Genomic DNA, 21,866 nt, shown 5'->3' with positions numbered 1-21,866 from the left:
CGAATTGAAATTAATGCATTTTTGATAAAGTTATGAAATTTTTATAAAATATAATTTTTATCAGTGAATTAGCCATTTCCGACCCTATAAATTATATATATTCTTGATCAGCATTAACAGGCGAATCTTTCTGGCCATCTGAGGTTGCAAAACAGACTCTTCCAATTTTTTCAAAAAATTTTAAGGTGTTACATTGTTAAGATTGTGAAAAAAAAATTGGATTTCTTAAAAAGTTTAATTTAGTATGCAGATTTGTCAAGTTAAAAATTAATGCATTTTTGACAAAGTTATGCGATTTTTAAACTTTGACGGTCCCAAAAAATATGATGTAAAAAAATCGTAAAAAAAAAATTATCAAATAAAAAGTATTTACCTTCAAAAAACTAACAAAGGAACAAATTAAACGTAGTATGCAGATTTGCTTAGCGTCAAACAACTAACACAGTAGAGGTTTCCGAATTGAAATTAATGCATTTTTGATAAAGTTATGAAATTTTTATAAAATATAATTTTTATCAGTGAATTAGCCATTTCCGACCCTATAAATTATATATATTCTTGATCAGCATTAACAGGCGAATCTTTCTGACCATCTGAGGTTGCAAAACAGACTCTTCCAATTTTTTCAAAAAATTTTAAGGTGTTACATTGTTAAGATTGTGAAAAAAAATTGGATATATTAAAAAGTTTAATTTAGTATGCAGATTTGTTAAGTTAAAAATTAATGCATTTATGACAAAGTTATGCGATTTTTAAACTTTGACGGTCCCAAAAAATATGATGTAAAAAAATTATCAAATAAAAAGTATTTACCTTCAAAAAACTAACAAAGGAACAAATTAAACGTAGTATGCAGATTTGCTTAGCGTCAAACAACTAACACAGTAGAGGTTTCCGAATTGAAATTAATGCATTTTTGATAAAGTTATGAAATTTTTAAAAAATATAATTTCTATCAGTGAATTAGCCATTTCCGACCCTATAAATTATATATATTCTTGATCAGCATTAACAGGCGAATCTTTCTGGCCATCTCAGGTTGCAAAACAGACTCTTCCAATTTTTTCAAAAAAATTTAAGGTGTTACATTGTTAAGATTGTGAAAAAAATAATTGGATTTCTTAAAAAGTTTAATTTAGTATGCAGATTTGTTAGGTTAAAAATTAATGCATTTATGACAAAGCTATGCGATTTTTAAACTTTGACGGTCCCAAAAAATATGATGTAAAAAATCGTTTAAAAATAGATTATCAAATAAAAAGTATTTACCTTCAAAAAACTAACAAAGGAACAAATTAAACGTAGTATGCAGATTTGCTTAGCGTCAAACAACTAACACAGTAGAGGTTTCCGAATTGAAATTAATGCATTTTTGACAAAGTTATGAAATTTTTAAAAAATATAATTTTTATCAGTGAATTAGCCATTTCCGACCCTATAAATTATATATATTCTTGATCAGCATTAACAGGCGAATCTTTCTGGCCATCTCAGGTTGCAAAACAACTTATCCAATTTTTTCAAAAAATTTTAAGGTGTTACATTGTTAAGATTGTGAAAAAAAATTGGATTTCTTAAAAAGTTTAATTTAGTATGCAGATTTGTCAAGTTAAAAATTAATGCATTTATGACAAAGTTATGCGATTTTTAAACTTTGAGGGTCCCAAAAAATATGATGTAAAAAAATTATCAAATAAAAAGTATTTACCTTCAAAAAACTAACAAAGGAACAAATTAAACGTAGTATGCAGATTTGCTTAGCGTCAAACAACTAACACAGTAGAGGTTTCCGAATTGAAATTAATGCATTTTTGATAAAGTTATGAAATTTTTATAAAATATAATTTTTATCAGTGAATTAGCCATTTCCGACCCTATAAATTATATATATTCTTGATCAGCATTAACAGGCGAATCTTTCTGGCCATCTGAGGTTGCAAAACAGACTCTTCCAATTTTTTCAAAAAATTTTAAGGTGTTACATTGTTAAGATTGTGAAAAAAAAAATGGATTTCTTAAAAAGTTTAATTTAGTATGCAGATTTGTCAAGTTAAAAATTAATGCATTTATGACAAAGTTATGCGATTTTTAAACTTTGACGGTCCCAAAAAATATGATGTAAAAAAATCGTAAAAAAAAAATTATCAAATAAAAAGTATTTACCTTCAAAAAACTAACAAAGGAACAAATTAAACGTAGTATGCAGATTTGCTTAGCGTCAAACAACTAACACAGTAGAGGTTTCCGAATTGAAATTAATGCATTTTTGATAAAGTTATGAAATTTTTATAAAATATAATTTTTATCAGTGAATTAGCCATTTCCGACCCTATAAATTATATATATTCTTGATCAGCATTAACAGGCGAATCTTTCTGACCATCTGAGGTTGCAAAACAGACTCTTCCAATTTTTTCAAAAAATTTTAAGGTGTTACATTGTTAAGATTGTGAAAAAAAAAATTGGATTTCTTAAAATGTTTAATTTAGTATGCAGATTTGTTAAGTTAAAAATTAATGCATTTTTGACAAAGTTATGCGATTTTTAACTTTGACGGTCCCAGAAAATATGATGTAAAAAAATCGTAAAAAAAAATTATCAAATAAAAAGTATTTACCTTCAAAAAACTAACAAAGGAACAAATTAAACGTAGTATGCAGATTTGCTTAGCGTCAAACAACTAACACAGTAGAGGTTTCCGAATTGAAATTAATGCATTTTTGATAAAGTTATGAAATTTTTAAAAAATATAATTTCTATCAGTGAATTAGCCATTTCCGACCCTATAAATTATATATATTCTTGATCAGCATTAACAGGCGAATCTTTCTGGCCATCTGTGGTTGCAAAACAGACTCTTTCAATTTTTTCAAAAAATTTTAAGGTGTTACATTGTTAAGATTGTGAAAAAAAAATTGGATTTCTTAAAAAGTTTAATTTAGTATGCAGATTTGTTAAGTTAAAAATTAATGCATTTATGACAAAGTTATGCGATTTTTAAACTTTGACGGTCCCAAAAAATATGATGTAAAAAAATTATCAAATAAAAAGTATTTACCTTCAAAAAACTAACAAAGGAACAAATTAAACGTAGTATGCAGATTTGCTTAGCGTCAAACAACTAACACAGTAGAGGTTTCCGAATTGAAATTAATGCATTTTTGATAAAGTTATGAAATTTTTATAAAATATAATTTTTATCAGTGAATTAGCCATTTCCGACCCTATAAATTATATATATTCTTGATCAGCATTAACAGGCGAATCTTTCTGACCATCTGAGGTTGCAAAACAGACTCTTCCAATTTTTTCAAAAAATTTTAAGGTGTTACATTGTTAAGATTGTGAAAAAAAAAATTGGATTTCTTAAAATGTTTAATTTAGTATGCAGATTTGTTAAGTTAAAAATTAATGCATTTTTGACAAAGTTATGCGATTTTTAAACTTTGACGGTCCCAAAAAATATGATGTAAAAAAATCGTAAAAAAAAATTATCAAATAAAAAGTATTTACCTTCAAAAAACTAACAAAGGAACAAATTAAACGTAGTATGCAGATTTGCTTAGCGTCAAACAACTAACACAGTAGAGGTTTCCGAATTGAAATTAATGCATTTTTGATAAAGTTATGAAATTTTTATAAAATATAATTTTTATCAGTGAATTAGCCATTTCCGACCCTATAAATTATATATATTCTTGATCAGCATTAACAGGCGAATCTTTCTGGCCATCTGAGGTTGCAAAACAGACTCTTCCAATTTTTTCAAAAAATTTTAAGGTGTTACATTGTTAAGATTGTGAAAAAAAATTGGATTTCTTAAAAAGTTTAATTTAGTATGCAGATTTGTTAAGTTAAAAATTAATGCATTTATGACAAAGTTATGCGATTTTTAAACTTTGACGGTCCCAAAAAATATGATGTAAAAAAATTATCAAATAAAAAGTATTTACCTTCAAAAAACTAACAAAGGAACAAATTAAACGTAGTATGCAGATTTGCTTAGCGTCAAACAACTAACACAGTAGAGGTTTCCGAATTGAAATTAATGCATTTTTGATAAAGTTATGAAATTTTTATAAAATATAATTTTTATCAGTGAATTAGCCATTTCCGACCCTATAAATTATATATATTCTTGATCAGCAGTAACAGGCGAATCTTTCTGGCCATCTCAGGTTTCAAAAACTTATCCAATTTTTTCAACAAATTTTAAGGTGTTACATTGTTAAGATTGTGAAAAAAAATTGGATATATTAAAAAGTTTAATTTAGTATGCAGATTTGTTAAGTTAAAAATTAATGCATTTATGACAAAGTTATGCGATTTTTAAACTTTGACGGTCCCAAAAAATATGATGTAAAAAAATTATCAAATAAAAAGTATTTACCTTCAAAAAACTAACAAAGGAACAAATTAAACGTAGTATGCAGATTTGCTTAGCGTCAAACAACTAACACAGTAGAGGTTTCCGAATTGAAATTAATGCATTTTTGATAAAGTTATGAAATTTTTATAAAATATAATTTTTATCAGTGAATTAGCCATTTCCGACCCTATAAATTATATATATTCTTGATCAGCATTAACAGGCGAATCTTTCTGGCCATCTCAGGTTTCAAAAACTTATCCAATTTTTTCAACAAATTTTAAGGTGTTACATTGTTAAGATTGTGAAAAAAAATTGGATATATTAAAAAGTTTAATTTAGTATGCAGATTTGTTAAGTTAAAAATTAATGCATTTATGACAAAGTTATGCGATTTTTAAACTTTGACGGTCCCAAAAAATATGATGTAAAAAAATTATCAAATAAAAAGTATTTACCTTCAAAAAACTAACAAAGGAACAAATTAAACGTAGTATGCAGATTTGCTTAGCGTCAAACAACTAACACAATAGAGGTTTCCGAATTGAAATTAATGCATTTTTGATAAAGTTATGAAATTTTTAAAAAATATAATTTCTATCAGTGAATTAGCCATTTCCGACCCTATAAATTATATATATTCTTGATCAGCATTAACAGGCGAATCTTTCTGGCCATCTCAGGTTGCAAAACAGACTCTTCCAATTTTTTCAAAAAAATTTAAGGTGTTACATTGTTAAGATTGTGAAAAAAATAATTGGATTTCTTAAAAAGTTTAATTTAGTATGCAGATTTGTTAAGTTAAAAATTAATGCATTTATGACAAAGCTATGCGATTTTTAAACTTTGACGGTCCCAAAAAATATGATGTAAAAAATCGTTTAAAAATAGATTATCAAATAAAAAGTATTTACCTTCAAAAAACTAACAAAGGAACAAATTAAACGTAGTATGCAGATTTGCTTAGCGTCAAACAACTAACACAGTAGAGGTTTCCGAATTGAAATTAATGCATTTTTGACAAAGTTATGAAATTTTTAAAAAATATAATTTTTATCAGTGAATTAGCCATTTCCGACCCTATAAATTATATATATTCTTGATCAGCATTAACAGGCGAATCTTTCTGGCCATCTCAGGTTGCAAAACAACTTATCCAATTTTTTCAAAAAATTTTAAGGTGTTACATTGTTAAGATTGTGAAAAAAAAATTGGATTTCTTAAAAAGTTTAATTTAGTATGCAGATTTGTCAAGTTAAAAATTAATGCATTTATGACAAAGTTATGCGATTTTTAAACTTTGACGGTCCCAAAAAATATGATGTAAAAAAATTATCAAATAAAAAGTATTTACCTTCAAAAAACTAACAAAGGAACAAATTAAACGTAGTATGCAGATTTGCTTAGCGTCAAACAACTAACACAGTAGAGGTTTCCGAATTGAAATTAATGCATTTTTGATAAAGTTATGAAATTTTTATAAAATATAATTTTTATCAGTGAATTAGCCATTTCCGACCCTATAAATTATATATATTCTTGATCAGCATTAACAGGCGAATCTTTCTGGCCATCTGAGGTTGCAAAACAGACTCTTCCAATTTTTTCAAAAAATTTTAAGGTGTTACATTGTTAAGATTGTGAAAAAAAAATTGGATTTCTTAAAAAGTTTAATTTAGTATGCAGATTTGTTAAGTTAAAAATTAATGCATTTTTGACAAAGTTATGCGGTTTTTAAACTTTGACGGTCCCAAAAAATATGATGTAAAAAAATCGTAAAAAAAAAAATATCAAATAAAAAGTATTTACCTTCCAAAAACTAACAAAGGAACAAATTAAACGTAGTATGCAGATTTGCTTAGCGTCAAACAACTAACACAGTAGAGGTTTCCGAATTGAAATTAATGCATTTTTGATAAAGTTATGAAATTTTTATAAAATATAATTTTTATCAGTGAATTAGCCATTTCCGACCCTATAAATTATATATATTCTTGATCAGCATTAACAGGCGAATCTTTCTGACCATCTGAGGTTGCAAAACAACTCTATCCAATTTTTTCAAAAAATTTTAAGGTGTTACATTGTTAAGATTGTGAAAAAAAATTGGATTTCTTAAAATGTTTAATTTAGTATGCAGATTTGTTAAGTTAAAAATTAATGCATTTTTGACAAAGTTATGCGATTTTTAAACTTTGACGGTCCCAAAAAATATGATGTAAAAAAATCGTAAAAAAAAATTATCAAATAAAAAGTATTTACCTTCAAAAAACTAACAAAGGAACAAATTAAACGTAGTATGCAGATTTGCTTAGCGTCAAACAACTAACACAGTAGAGGTTTCCGAATTGAAATTAATGCATTTTTGATAAAGTTATGAAATTTTTAAAAAATATAATTTCTATCAGTGAATTAGCCATTTCCGACCCTATAAATTATATATATTCTTGATCAGCATTAACAGGCGAATCTTTCTGGCCATCTCAGGTTGCAAAACAGACTCTTCCAATTTTTTCAAAAAAATTTAAGGTGTTACATTGTTAAGATTGTGAAAAAATAATTGGATTTCTTAAAAAGTTTAATTTAGTATGCAGATTTGTTAAGTTAAAAATTAATGCATTTATGACAAAGTTATGCGATTTTTAAACTTTGACGGTCCCAAAAAATATGATGTAAAAAAATTTAAAATAGATATCAAATAAAAAGTATTTACCTTCAAAAAACTAACAAAGGAACAAATTAAACGTAGTATGCAGATTTGCTTAGCGTCAAACAACTAACACAGTAGAGGTTTCCGAATTGAAATTAATGCATTTTTGATAAAGTTATGAAATTTTTATAAAATATAATTTTTATCAGTGAATTAGCCATTTCCGACCCTATAAATTATATATATTCTTGATCAGCATTAACAGGCGAATCTTTCTGGCCATCTGAGGTTGCAAAACAGACTCTTCCAATTTTTTCAAAAAATATTAAGGTGTTACATTGTTAAGATTGTGAAAAAAAAATTGGATTTCTTAAAATGTTTAATTTAGTATGCAGATTTGTTAAGTTAAAAATTAATGCATTTCTGACAAAGTTATGCGATTTTTAAACTTTGACGGTCCCAAAAAATATGATGTAAAAAAATCGTTTAAAAATAGATTATCAAATAAAAAGTATTTACCTTCAAAAAACTAACAAAGGAACAAATTAAACGTAGTATGCAGATTTGCTTAGCGTCAAACAACTAACACAGTAGAGGTTTCCGAATTGAAATTAATGCATTTTTGACAAAGTTATGAAATTTTAAAAAAATATAATTTATATCAGTGAATTAGCCATTTCCGACCCTATAAATTATATATATTCTTGATCAGCATTAACAGGCGAATCTTTCTGGCCATCTCAGGTTGCAAAACAACTTATCCAATTTTTTCAAAAAATTTTAAGGGGTTACATCGTTAAGATTGTGAAAAAAAATTGGATTTCTTAAAAAGTTTAATTTAGTATGCAGATTTGTTAAGTTAAAAATTAATGCATTTTTGACAAAGTTATGCGGTTTTTAAACTTTGACGGTCCCAAAAAATATGATGTAAAAAAATCGTTAAAAAAAAATTATCAAATAAAAAGTACTTACCTTCAAAAAACTAACAAAGGAACAAATTAAACGTAGTATGCAGATTTGCTTAGCGTCAAACAACTAACACAGTAGAGGTTTCCGAATTAAAATTAATGCATTTTTGACAAAGTTATGAAATTTTTAAAAAATATAATTTTTATCAGTGAATTAGCCATTTCCGACCCTATAAATTATATATATTCTTGATCAGCATTAACAGGCGAATCTTTCTGGCCATCTCAGGTTGCAAAACAACTTATCCAATTTTTTCAAAAAATTTTAAGGGGTTACATCGTTAAGATTGTGAAAAAAAATTGGATTTCTTAAAAAGTTTAATTTAGTATGCAGATTTGTTAAGTTAAAAATTAATGAATTTTTGGCAAAGTTATGCGGTTTTTCAACTTTGACGGTCCCAAAAAATATGATGTAAAAAAATCGTAAAAACAAATATCAAATAAAAAGTACTTACCTTCAAAAATCTAACAAAGGAACAAATTAAACGTAGTATGCAGATTTGCTTAGCGTCGAACAACTAATACAGTAGAGGTTTCCGAATTGAAATTAATGCATTTTTGACAAAGTTATAAAATTTTTAAAAAATATAATTTGTATCAGTGAATTAGCCATTTCCGACCCTATAAATTATATATATTCTTGATCAGCATTAACAGGCGAATCTTTCTGGCCATCTCAGGTTGCAAAACAACTTATCCAATTTTTTCAAAAAATTTTAAGGGGTTACATCGTTAAGATTGTGAAAAAAAATTGGATTTCTTAAAAAGTTTAATTTAATATGCAGATTTGTTAAGTTAAAAATTAATGAATTTTTGGCAAAGTTATGCGGTTTTTCAACTTTGACGGTCCCAAAAAATATGATGTAAAAAAATCGTAAAAAAAAATATCAAATAAAAAGTATTTACCTTCAAAAATCTAACAAAGGAACAAATTAAACGTAGTATGCAGATTTGCTTAGCGTCGAACAACTAACACAGTAGAGGTTTCCGAATTGAAATTAATGCATTTTTGACAAAGTTATAAAATTTTTAAAAAATATAATTTGTATCAGTGAATTAGCCATTTCCGACCCTATAAATTATATATATTCTTGATCAGCATTAACAGGCGAATCTTTCTGGCCATCTCAGGTTGCAAAACAACTTATCCAATTTTTTCAAAAAATTTTAAGGGGTTACATCGTTAAGATTGTGAAAAAAAATTGGATTTCTTAAAAAGTTTAATTTAGTATGCAGATTTGTTAAGTTAAAAATTAATTAATTTTTGGCAAAGTTATGCGGTTTTTTAACTTTGACGGTCCCAAAAAATATGATGTAAAAAAATCGGAAAAAAAAAAATATCAAATAAAAAGTATTTACCTTCAAAAATCTAACAAAGGAACAAATTAAACGTAGTATGCAGATTTGCTTAGCGTCAAACAACTAACACAGTAGAGGTTTCCGAATTAAAATTAATGCATTTTTGACAAAGTTATGAAATTTTTCAAAAATATAATTTTTATCAGTGAATTAGCCATTTCCGACCCTATAAATTATATATATTCTTGATCAGCATTAACAGGCGAATCTTTCTGGCCATCTCAGGTTGCAAAACAACTTATCCAATTTTTTCAAAAAATTTTAAGGGGTTACATCGTTAAGATTGTGAAAAAAAATTGGATTTCTTAAAAAGTTTAATTTAGTATGCAGATTTGTTAAGTTAAAAATTAATGAATTTTTGGCAAAGTTATGCGGTTTTTCAACTTTGACGGTCCCAAAAAATATGATTTAAAAAAATCGTAAAAAAAAATATCAAATAAAAAGTACTTACCTTCAAAAATCTAACAAAGGAACAAATTAAACGTAGTATGCAGATTTGCTTAGCGTCGAACAACTAATACAGTAGAGGTTTCCGAATTGAAATTAATGCATTTTTGACAAAGTTATAAAATTTTTAAAAAATATAATTTGTATCAGTGAATTAGCCATTTCCGACCCTATAAATTATATATATTCTTGATCAGCATTAACAGGCGAATCTTTCTGGCCATCTCAGGTTGCAAAACAACTTATCCAATTTTTTCAAAAAATTTTAAGGGGTTACATCGTTAAGATTGTGAAAAAAAATTGGATTTCTTAAAAAGTTTAATTTAATATGCAGATTTGTTAAGTTAAAAATTAATGAATTTTTGGCAAAGTTATGCGGTTTTTCAACTTTGACGGTCCCAAAAAATATGATGTAAAAAAATCGTAAAAAAAAATATCAAATAAAAAGTATTTACCTTCAAAAATCTAACAAAGGAACAAATTAAACGTAGTATGCAGATTTGCTTAGCGTCGAACAACTAACACAGTAGAGGTTTCCGAATTGAAATTAATGCATTTTTGACAAAGTTATAAAATTTTTAAAAAATATAATTTGTATCAGTGAATTAGCCATTTCCGACCCTATAAATTATATATATTCTTGATCAGCATTAACAGGCGAATCTTTCTGGCCATCTCAGGTTGCAAAACAACTTATCCAATTTTTTCAAAAAATTTTAAGGGGTTACATCGTTAAGATTGTGAAAAAAAATTGGATTTCTTAAAAAGTTTAATTTAGTATGCAGATTTGTTAAGTTAAAAATTAATTAATTTTTGGCAAAGTTATGCGGTTTTTTAACTTTGACGGTCCCAAAAAATATGATGTAAAAAAATCGGAAAAAAAAAATATCAAATAAAAAGTATTTACCTTCAAAAATCTAACAAAGGAACAAATTAAACGTAGTATGCAGATTTGCTTAGCGTCAAACAACTAACACAGTAGAGGTTTCCGAATTAAAATTAATGCATTTTTGACAAAGTTATGAAATTTTTCAAAAATATAATTTTTATCAGTGAATTAGCCATTTCCAACCCTATAAATTATATATATTCTTGATCAGCATTAACAGGCGAATCTTTCTGGCCATCTCAGGTTGCAAAACAACTTATCCAATTTTTTCAAAAAATTTTAAGGGGTTACATCGTTAAGATTGTGAAAAAAAATTGGATTTCTTAAAAAGTTTAATTTAGTATGCAGATTTGTTAAGTTAAAAATTAATGAATTTTTGGCAAAGTTATGCGGTTTTTCAACTTTGACGGTCCCAAAAAATATGATTTAAAAAAATCGTAAAAAAAAATATCAAATAAAAAGTACTTACCTTCAAAAATCTAACAAAGGAACAAATTAAACGTAGTATGCAGATTTGCTTAGCGTCGAACAACTAATACAGTAGAGGTTTCCGAATTGAAATTAATGCATTTTTGACAAAGTTATAAAATTTTAAAAAAATATAATTTGTATCAGTGAATTAGCCATTTCCGACCCTATAAATTATATATATTCTTGATCAGCATTAACAGGCGAATCTTTCTGGCCATCTCAGGTTGCAAAACAACTTATCCAATTTTTTCAAAAAATTTTAAGGGGTTACATCGTTAAGATTGTGAAAAAATAATTGGATTTCTTAAAAAGTTTAATTTAGTATGCAGATTTGTTAAGTTAAAAATTAATGAATTTTTGGCAAAGTTATGCGGTTTTTCAACTTTGACGGTCCCAAAAAATATGATGTAAAAAAATCGGAAAAAAAAAATATCAAATAAAAAGTATTTACCTTCAAAAATCTAACAAAGGAACAAATTAAACGTAGTATGCAGATTTGCTTAGCGTCGAACAACTAACACAGTAGAGGTTTCCGAATTGAAATTAATGCATTTTTGACAAAGTTATAAAATTTTTAAAAAATATAATTTGTATCAGTGAATTAGCCATTTCCGACCCTATAAATTATATATATTCTTGATCAGCATTAACAGGCGAATCTTTCTGGCCATCTCAGGTTGCAAAACAACTTATCCAATTTTTTCAAAAAATTTTAAGGGGTTACATCGTTAAGATTGTGAAAAAAAATTGGATTTCTTAAAAAGTTTAATTTAGTATGCAGATTTGTTAAGTTAAAAATTAATTAATTTTTGGCAAAGTTATGCGGTTTTTTAACTTTGACGGTCCCAAAAAATATGATGTAAAAAAATCGGAAAAAAAAAAATATCAAATAAAAAGTATTTACCTTCAAAAATCTAACAAAGGAACAAATTAAACGTAGTATGCAGATTTGCTTAGCGTCAAACAACTAACACAGTAGAGGTTTCCGAATTAAAATTAATGCATTTTTGACAAAGTTATGAAATTTTTCAAAAATATAATTTTTATCAGTGAATTAGCCATTTCCAACCCTATAAATTATATATATTCTTGATCAGCATTAACAGGCGAATCTTTCTGGCCATCTCAGGTTGCAAAACAACTTATCCAATTTTTTCAAAAAATTTTAAGGGGTTACATCGTTAAGATTGTGAAAAAAAATTGGATTTCTTAAAAAGTTTAATTTAGTATGCAGATTTGTTAAGTTAAAAATTAATGAATTTTTGGCAAAGTTATGCGGTTTTTCAACTTTGACGGTCCCAAAAAATATGATTTAAAAAAATCGTAAAAAAAAATATCAAATAAAAAGTACTTACCTTCAAAAATCTAACAAAGGAACAAATTAAACGTAGTATGCAGATTTGCTTAGCGTCGAACAACTAATACAGTAGAGGTTTCCGAATTGAAATTAATGCATTTTTGACAAAGTTATAAAATTTTTAAAAAATATAATTTGTATCAGTGAATTAGCCATTTCCGACCCTATAAATTATATATATTCTTGATCAGCATTAACAGGCGAATCTTTCTGGCCATCTCAGGTTGCAAAACAACTTATCCAATTTTTTCAAAAAATTTTAAGGGGTTACATCGTTAAGATTGTGAAAAAATAATTGGATTTCTTAAAAAGTTTAATTTAGTATGCAGATTTGTTAAGTTAAAAATTAATGAATTTTTGGCAAAGTTATGCGGTTTTTCAACTTTGACGGTCCCAAAAAATATGATGTAAAAAAATCGTAAAAAAAAAATATCAAATAAAAAGTATTTACCTTCAAAAATCTAACAAAGGAACAAATTAAACGTAGTATGCAGATTTGCTTAGCGTCGAACAACTAACACAGTAGAGGTTTCCGAATTGAAATTAATGCATTTTTGACAAAGTTATAAAATTTTTAAAAAATATAATTTGTATCAGTGAATTAGCCATTTCCGACCCTATAAATTATATATATTCTTGATCAGCATTAACAGGCGAATCTTTCTGGCCATCTCAGGTTGCAAAACAACTTATCCAATTTTTTCAAAAAATTTTAAGGGGTTACATCGTTAAGATTGTGAAAAAAAAATTGGATTTCTTAAAAAGTTTAATTTAGTATGCAGATTTGTTAAGTTAAAAATTAATTAATTTTTGGCAAAGTTATGCGGTTTTTTAACTTTGACGGTCCCAAAAAATATGATGTAAAAAAATCGGAAAAAAAAAATCAAATAAAAAGTATTTACCTTCAAAAATCTAACAAAGGAACAAATTAAACGTAGTATGCAGATTTGCTTAGCGTCGAACAACTAATACAGTAGAGGTTTCCGAATTGAAATTAATGCATTTTTGACAAAGTTATAAAATTTTAAAAAAATATAATTTGTATCAGTGAATTAGCCATTTCCGACCCTTTAAATTATATATATTCTTGATCAGCATTAACAGGCGAATCTTTCTGGCCATCTCAGGTTGCAAAACAACTTATCCAATTTTTTCAAAAAATTTTAAGGGGTTACATCGTTAAGACTGTGAAAAAAAATTGGATTTCTTAAAAAGTTTAATTTAGTATGCAGATTTGTTAAGTTAAAAATTAATGCATTTTTGACAAAGTTATGCGGTTTTTCAACTTTGACGGTCCCAAAAAATATGATGTAAAAAAATCGTAAAAAAAAATATCAAATAAAAAGTACTTACCTTCAAAAATCTAACAAAGGAACAAATTAAACGTAGTATGCAGATTTGCTTAGCGTCGAACAACTAATACAGTAGAGGTTTCCGAATTGAAATTAATGCATTTTTGACAAAGTTATAAAATTTTTAAAAAATATAATTTGTATCAGTGAATTAGCCATTTCCGACCCTATAAATTATATATATTCTTGATCAGCATTAACAGGCGAATCTTTCTGGCCATCTGAGGTTGCAAAACAGACTCTTCCAATTTTTTCAAAAAATTTTAAGGGGTTACATCGTTAAGATTGTGAAAAAAAATTGGATTTCTTAAAAAGTTTAATTTAGTATGCAGATTTGTTAAGTTAAAAATTAATGAATTTTTGGCAAAGTTATGCGGTTTTTCAACTTTGACGGTCCCAAAAAATATGATGTAAAAAAATTATCAAATAAAAAGTATTTACCTTCAAAAAACTAACAAAGGAACAAATTAAACGTAGTATGCAGATTTGCTTAGCGTCAAACAACTAACAAAGTAGAGGTTTCCGAATTGAAATTAATGCATTTTTGATAAAGTTATGAAATTTTTATAAAATATAATTTTTATCAGTGAATTAGCCATTTCCGACCCTATAAATTATATATATTCTTGATCAGCATTAACAGGCGAATCTTTCTGGCCATCTCAGGTTTCAAAAACTTATCCAATTTTTTCAAAAAAATTTAAGGTGTTACATTGTTAAGATTGTGAAAAAAAATTGGATATATTAAAAAGTTTAATTTAGTATGCAGATTTGTTAAGTTAAAAATTAATGCATTTATGACAAAGTTATGCGATTTTTAAACTTTGACGGTCCCAAAAAATATGATGTAAAAAAATTATCAAATAAAAAGTATTTACCTTCAAAAAACTAACAAAGGAACAAATTAAACGTAGTATGCAGATTTGCTTAGCGTCAAACAACTAACACAATAGAGGTTTCCGAATTGAAATTAATGCATTTTTGATAAAGTTATGAAATTTTTAAAAAATATAATTTGTATCAGTGAATTAGCCATTTCCGATCCTATAAATTATATATATTCTTGATCAGCATTAACAGGCGAATCTTTCTGGCCATCTCAGGTTGCAAAACAGACTCTTCCAATTTTTTCAAAAAAATTTAAGGTGTTACATTGTTAAGATTGTGAAAAAAAATTGGATTTCTTAAAAAGTTTAATTTAGTATGCAGATTTGTTAAGTTAAAAATTAATGAATTTTTGGCAAAGTTATGCGGTTTTTCAACTTTGACGGTCCCAAAAAATATGATGTAAAAAAATCGTAAAAAAAAATATCAAATAAAAAGTACTTTACCTTCAAAAATCTAACAAAGGAACAAATTAAACGTAGTATGCAGATTTGCTTAGCGTCGAACAACTAACACAGTAGAGGTTTCCGAATTGAAATTAATGCATTTTTGACAAAGTTATAAAATTTTTAAAAAATATAATTTGTATCAGTGAATTAGCCATTTCCGACCCTATAAATTATATATATTCTTGATCAGCATTAACAGGCGAATCTTTCTGGCCATCTCAGGTTGCAAAACAACTTATCCAATTTTTTCAAAAAATTTTAAGGGGTTACATCGTTAAGATTGTGAAAAAAAATTGGATTTCTTAAAAAGTTTAATTTAGTATGCAGATTTGTTAAGTTAAAAATTAATTAATTTTTGGCAAAGTTATGCGGTTTTTCAACTTTGACGGTCCCAAAAAATATGATGTAAAAAAATCGGAAAAAAAAATATCAAATAAAAAGTATTTACCTTCAAAAATCTAACAAAGGAACAAATTAAACGTAGTATGCAGATTTGCTTAGCGTCGAACAACTAATACAGTAGAGGTTTCCGAATTGAAATTAATGCATTTTTGACAAAGTTATAAAATTTTAAAAAAATATAATTTGTATCAGTGAATTAGCCATTTCCGACCCTATAAATTATATATATTCTTGATCAGCATTAACAGGCGAATCTTTCTGGCCATCTCAGGTTGCAAAACAACTTATCCAATTTTTTCAAAAAATTTTAAGGGGTTACATCGTTAAGATTGTGAAAAAAAATTGGATTTCTTAAAAAGTTTAATTTAGTATGCAGATTTGTTAAGTTAAAAATTAATGCATTTTTGGCAAAGTTATGCGGTTTTTCAACTTTGACGGTCCCAAAAAATATGATGTAAAAAAATCGTAAAAAAAAATATCAAATAAAAAGTATTTACCTTCCAAAATCTAACAAGGGAACAAATTTAACGTAGTATGCAGATTTGCTTAGCGTCGAACAACTAATACAGTAGAGGTTTCCGAATTGAAATTAATGCATTTTTGATAAAGTTATAAAATTTTTAAAAAATATAATTTGTATCAGTGAATTAGCCATTTCCGACCCTATAAATTATATATATTCTTGATCAGCATTAACAGGCGAATCTTTCTGGCCATCTCAGGTTGCAAAACAACTTATCCAATTTTTTCAAAAAATTTTAAGGGGTTACATCGTTAAGATTGTGAAAAAAATTGGATTTCTTAAAAAGTTTAATTTAGTATGCAGATTTGTTAAGTTAAAAATTAATGCATTTTTGACAAAGTTATGCGGTTTTTAAACTTTGACGGTCCCAAAAAATATGATGTAAAAAAATCGTTAAAACAAATTATCAAATAAAAAGTACTTACCTTCAAAAAACTAACAAAGGAACAAATTAAACGTAGTATGCAGATTTGCTTAGCGTCGAACAACTAATACAGTAGAGGTTTCCGAATTGAAATTAATGCATTTTTGACAAAGTTATGAAATTTTTAAAAAATATAATTTTTATCAGTGAATTAGCCATTTCCGACCCTATAAATTATATATATTCTTGATCAGCATTAACAGGCGAATCTTTCTGGCCATCTCAGGTTGCAAAACAACTTATCCAATTTTTTCAAAAAATTTTAAGGGGTTACATCGTTAAGATTGTGAAAAAAAAATTGGATTTCTTAAAAAGTTTAATTTAGTATGCAGATTTGTTAAGTTAAAAATTAATGAATTTTTGGCAAAGTTATGCGGTTTTTCAACTTTGACGGTCCCAAAAAATATGATGTAAAAAAATCGTAAAAAAAATATCAAATAAAAAGTATTTACCTTCAAAAATCTAACAAAGGAACAAATTAAACGTAGTATGCAGATTTGCTTAGCGTCAAACAACTAACACAATAGAGGTTTCCGAATTGAAATTAATGCATTTTTGATAAAGTTATGAAATTTTTAAAAAATATAATTTTTATCAGTGAATTAGCCATTTCCGACCCTATAAATTATATATATTCTTGATCAGCATTAACAGGCGAATCTTTCTGGCCATCTCAGGTTGCAAAACAACTTATCCAATTTTTTCAAACAATTTTAAGGGGTTACATTGTTAAGATTGTGAAAAAATAATTGGATTTCTTAAAAAGTTTAATTTAGTATGCAGATTTGTTAAGTTAAAAATTAATGCATTTTTGACAAAGTTATGCGATTTTTAAACTTTGACGGTCCCAAAAAATATGATGTAAAAAAATCGTTTAAAAATAGATTATCAAATAAAAAGTATTTACCTTCAAAAAACTAACAAAGGAACAAATTAAACGTAGTATGCAGATTTGCTTAGCGTCAAACAACTAACACAGTAGAGGTTTCCGAATTGAAATTAATGCATTTTTGACAAAGTTATGAAATTAAAAAAAAATATAATTTTTATCAGTGAATTAGCCATTTCCGACCCTATAAATTATATATATTCTTGATCAGCATTAACAGGCGAATCTTTCTGGCCATCTCAGGTTGCAAAACAACTTATCCAATTTTTTCAAAAAATTTTAAGGGGTTACATCGTTAAGATTGTGAAAAAAATTGGATTTCTTAAAAAGTTTAATTTAGTATGCAGATTTGTTAAGTTAAAAATTAATGCATTTTTGGCAAAGTTATGCGGTTTTTCAACTTTGACGGTCCCAAAAAATATGATGTAAAAAAATCGTTAAAAAAAATTATCAAATAAAAAGTACTTACCTTCAAAAAACTAACAAAGGAACAAATTAAACGTAGTATGCAGATTTGCTTAGCGTCAAACAACTAACACAGTAGAGGTTTCCGAATTGAAATTAATGCATTTTTGACAAAGTTATAAAATTTTAAAAAAATATAATTTGTATCAGTGAATTAGCCATTTCCGACCCTATAAATTATATATATTCTTGATCAGCATTAACAGGCGAATCTTTCTGGCCATCTCAGGTTGCAAAACAACTTATCCAATTTTTTTAAAAAATTTTAAGGGGTTACATCGTTAAGATTGTGAAAACAAATTGGATTTCTTAAAAAGTTTAATTTAGTATGCAGATTTGTTAAGTTAAAAATTAATGCATTTTTGACAAAGTTATGCGGTTTTTAAACTTTGACGGTCCCAAAAAATATGATGTAAAAAAATCGTTAAAAAAAATTATCAAATAAAAAGTACTTACCTTCAAAAAACTAACAAAGGAACAAATTAAACGTAGTATGCAGATTTGCTTAGCGTCAAACAACTAACACAGTAGAGGTTTCCGAATTGAAATTAATGCATTTTTGACAAAGTTATGAAATTTTTAAAAAATATAATTTTTATCAGTGAATTAGCCATTTCCGACCCTATAAATTATATATATTCTTGATCAGCATTAACAGGCGAATCTTTCTGGCCATCTCAGGTTGCAAAACAACTTATCCAATTTTTTCAAAAAATTTTAAGGGGTTACATCGTTAAGATTGTGAAAAAATAATTGGATTTCTTAAAAAGTTTAATTTAGTATGCAGATTTGTTAAGTTAAAAATTAATGAATTTTTGGCAAAGTTATGCGGTTTTTCAACTTTGACGGTCCCAAAAAATATGATGTAAAAAAATCGTAAAAAAAAAAATATCAAATAAAAAGTATTTACCTTCAAAAATCTAACAAAGGAACAAATTAAACGTAGTATGCAGATTTGCTTAGCGTCGAACAACTAACACAGTAGAGGTTTCCGAATTGAAATTAATGCATTTTTGACAAAGTTATGAAATTTTTAAAAAATATAATTTTTCTCAGTGAATTAGCTATTTCCGACCCTATAAATTATATATATTCTTGATCAGCATTAACAGGCGAATCTTTCTGGCCATCTCAGGTTGCAAAACAACTTATCCAATTTTTTCAAACAATTTTAAGGGGTTACATCGTTAAGATTGTGAAAAAAAAATTGTATATCTTAAAAAGTTTAAATTAGTATGCAGATTTGTTAAGTTAAAAATAAATGCATTTTTGACAAAGTTATGCGATTTTTAAACTTTGACGGTCCCAAAAAATATGATGTAAAGAAATCGTTTAAAAATAGATTATCAAATAAAAAGTATTTACCTTCAAAAAACTAACAAAGGAACAAATTAAACGTAGTATGCAGATTTGCTTAGCGTCAAACAACTAACACAATAGAGGTTTCCGAATTGAAATTAATGCATTTTTGATAAAGTTTTGAAATTTTTAAAAAATATAATTTTTATCAGTGAATTAGCCATTTCCGACCCTATAAATTATATATATTCTTGATCAGCATTAACAGGCGAATCTTTCTGGCCATCTCAGGTTGCAAAACAACTTATCCAATTTTTTCAAACAATTTTAAGGGGTTACATTGTTAAGATTGTGAAAAAATAATTGGATTTCTTAAAAAGTTTAATTTAGTATGCAGATTTGTTAAGTTACAAATTAATGCATTTATGACAAAGTTATGCGATTTTTAAACTTTGACGGTCCCAAAAAATATGATGTAAAAAAATCGTTTAAAAATAGATTATCAAATAAAAAGTATTTACCTTCAAAAAACTAACAAAGGAACAAATTAAACGTAGTATGCAGATTTGCTTAGCGTCGAACAACTAATACAGTAGAGGTTTCCGAATTGAAATTAATGCATTTTTGATAAAGTTATAAAATTTAAAAAAAATATAATTTGTATCAGTGAATTAGCCATTTCCGACCCTATAAATTATATATATTCTTGATCAGCATTAACAGGCGAATCTTTCTGGCCATCTCAGGTTGCAAAACAACTTATCCAATTTTTTCAAAAAATTTTAAGGGGTTACATCGTTAAGATTGTGAAAAAAAATTGGATTTCTTAAAAAGTTTAATTTAGTATGCAGATTTGTTAAGTTAAAAATTAATGCATTTTTGACAAAGTTATGCGGTTTTTAAACTTTGACGGTCCCAAAAAATATGATGTAAAAAAATCGTTAAAAAAAATTATCAAATAAAAAGTACTTACCTTCAAAAAACTAACAAAGGAACAAATTAAACGTAGTATGCAGATTTGCTTAGCGTCAAACAACTAACACAGTAGAGGTTTCCGAATTGAAATTAATGCATTTTTGACAAAGTTATGAAATTTTTAAAAAATATAATTTTTATCAGTGAATTAGCCATTTCCGACCCTATAAATTATATATATTCTTGATCAGCATTAACAGGCGAATCTTTCTGGCCATCTCAGGTTGCAAAACAACTTATCCAATTTTTTCAAAAAATTTTAAGGGGTTACATCGTTAAGATTGTGAAAAAATAATTGGATTTCTTAAAAAGTTTAATTTAGTATGCAGATTTGTTAAGTTAAAAATTAATGAATTTTTGGCAAAGTTATGCGGTTTTTCAACTTTGACGGTCCCAAAAAATATGATGTAAAAAAATCGTAAAAAAAAAAATATCAAATAAAAAGTATTTACCTTCAAAAATCTAACAAAGGAACAAATTAAACGTAGTATGCAGATTTGCTTAGCGTCGAACAACTAATACAGTAGAGGTTTCCGAATTGAAATTAATGCATTTTTGACAAAGTTATAAAATTTTAAAAAAATATAATTTTTCTCAGTGAATTAGCTATTTCCGACCCTATAAATTATATATATTCTTGATCAGCATTAACAGGCGAATCTTTCTGGCCATCTCAGGTTGCAAAACAACTTATCCAATTTTTTCAAACAATTTTAAGGGGTTACATCGTTAAGATTGTGAAAAAAAATTGTATATCTTAAAAAGTTTAATTTAGTATGCAGATTTGTTAAGTTAAAAATTAATGCATTTTTGACAAAGTTATGCGATTTTTAAACTTTGACGGTCCCAAAAAATATGATGTAAAGAAATCGTTTAAAAATAGATTATCAAATAAAAAGTATTTACCTTCAAAAAACTAACAAAGGAACAAATTAAACGTAGTATGCAGATTTGCTTAGCGTCAAACAACTAACACAATAGAGGTTTCCGAATTGAAATTAATGCATTTTTGATAAAGTTATGAAATTTTTAAAAAATATAATTTTTATCAGTGAATTAGCCATTTCCGACCCTATAAATTATATATATTCTTGATCAGCATTAACAGGCGAATCTTTCTGGCCATCTCAGGTTGCAAAACAACTTATCCAATTTTTTCAAACAATTTTAAGGGGTTACATTGTTAAGATTGTGAAAAAATAATTGGATTTCTTAAAAAGTTTAATTTAGTATGCAGATTTGTTAAGTTAAAAATTAATGCATTTATGACAAAGTTATGCGATTTTTAAACTTTGACGGTCCCAAAAAATATGATGTAAAAAAATCGTTTAAAAATAGATTATCAAATAAAAAGTATTTACCTTCAAAAAACTAACAAAGGAACAAATTAAACGTAGTATGCAGATTTGCTTAGCGTCGAACAACTAATACAGTAGAGGTTTCCGAATTGAAATTAATGCATTTTTGATAAAGTTATAAAATTTTTAAAAAATATAATTTGTATCAGTGAATTAGCCATTTCCGACCCTATAAATTATATATATTCTTGATCAGCATTAACAGGCGAATCTTTCTGGCCATCTCAGGTTGCAAAACAACTTATCCAATTTTTTCAAAAAATTTTAAGGGGTTACATCGTTAAGATTGTGAAAAAAAATTGGATTTCTTAAAAAGTTTAATTTAGTATGCAGAT

This window comes from Drosophila serrata, unplaced genomic scaffold, assembly GCF_035046125.1.
Source record: "Drosophila serrata isolate PLE 108 unplaced genomic scaffold, ASM3504612v1 contig_229, whole genome shotgun sequence".
Lineage (NCBI taxonomy): Eukaryota > Metazoa > Arthropoda > Insecta > Diptera > Drosophilidae > Drosophila > Drosophila serrata.
Note: the sequence above shows the minus strand (reverse complement) of the source record.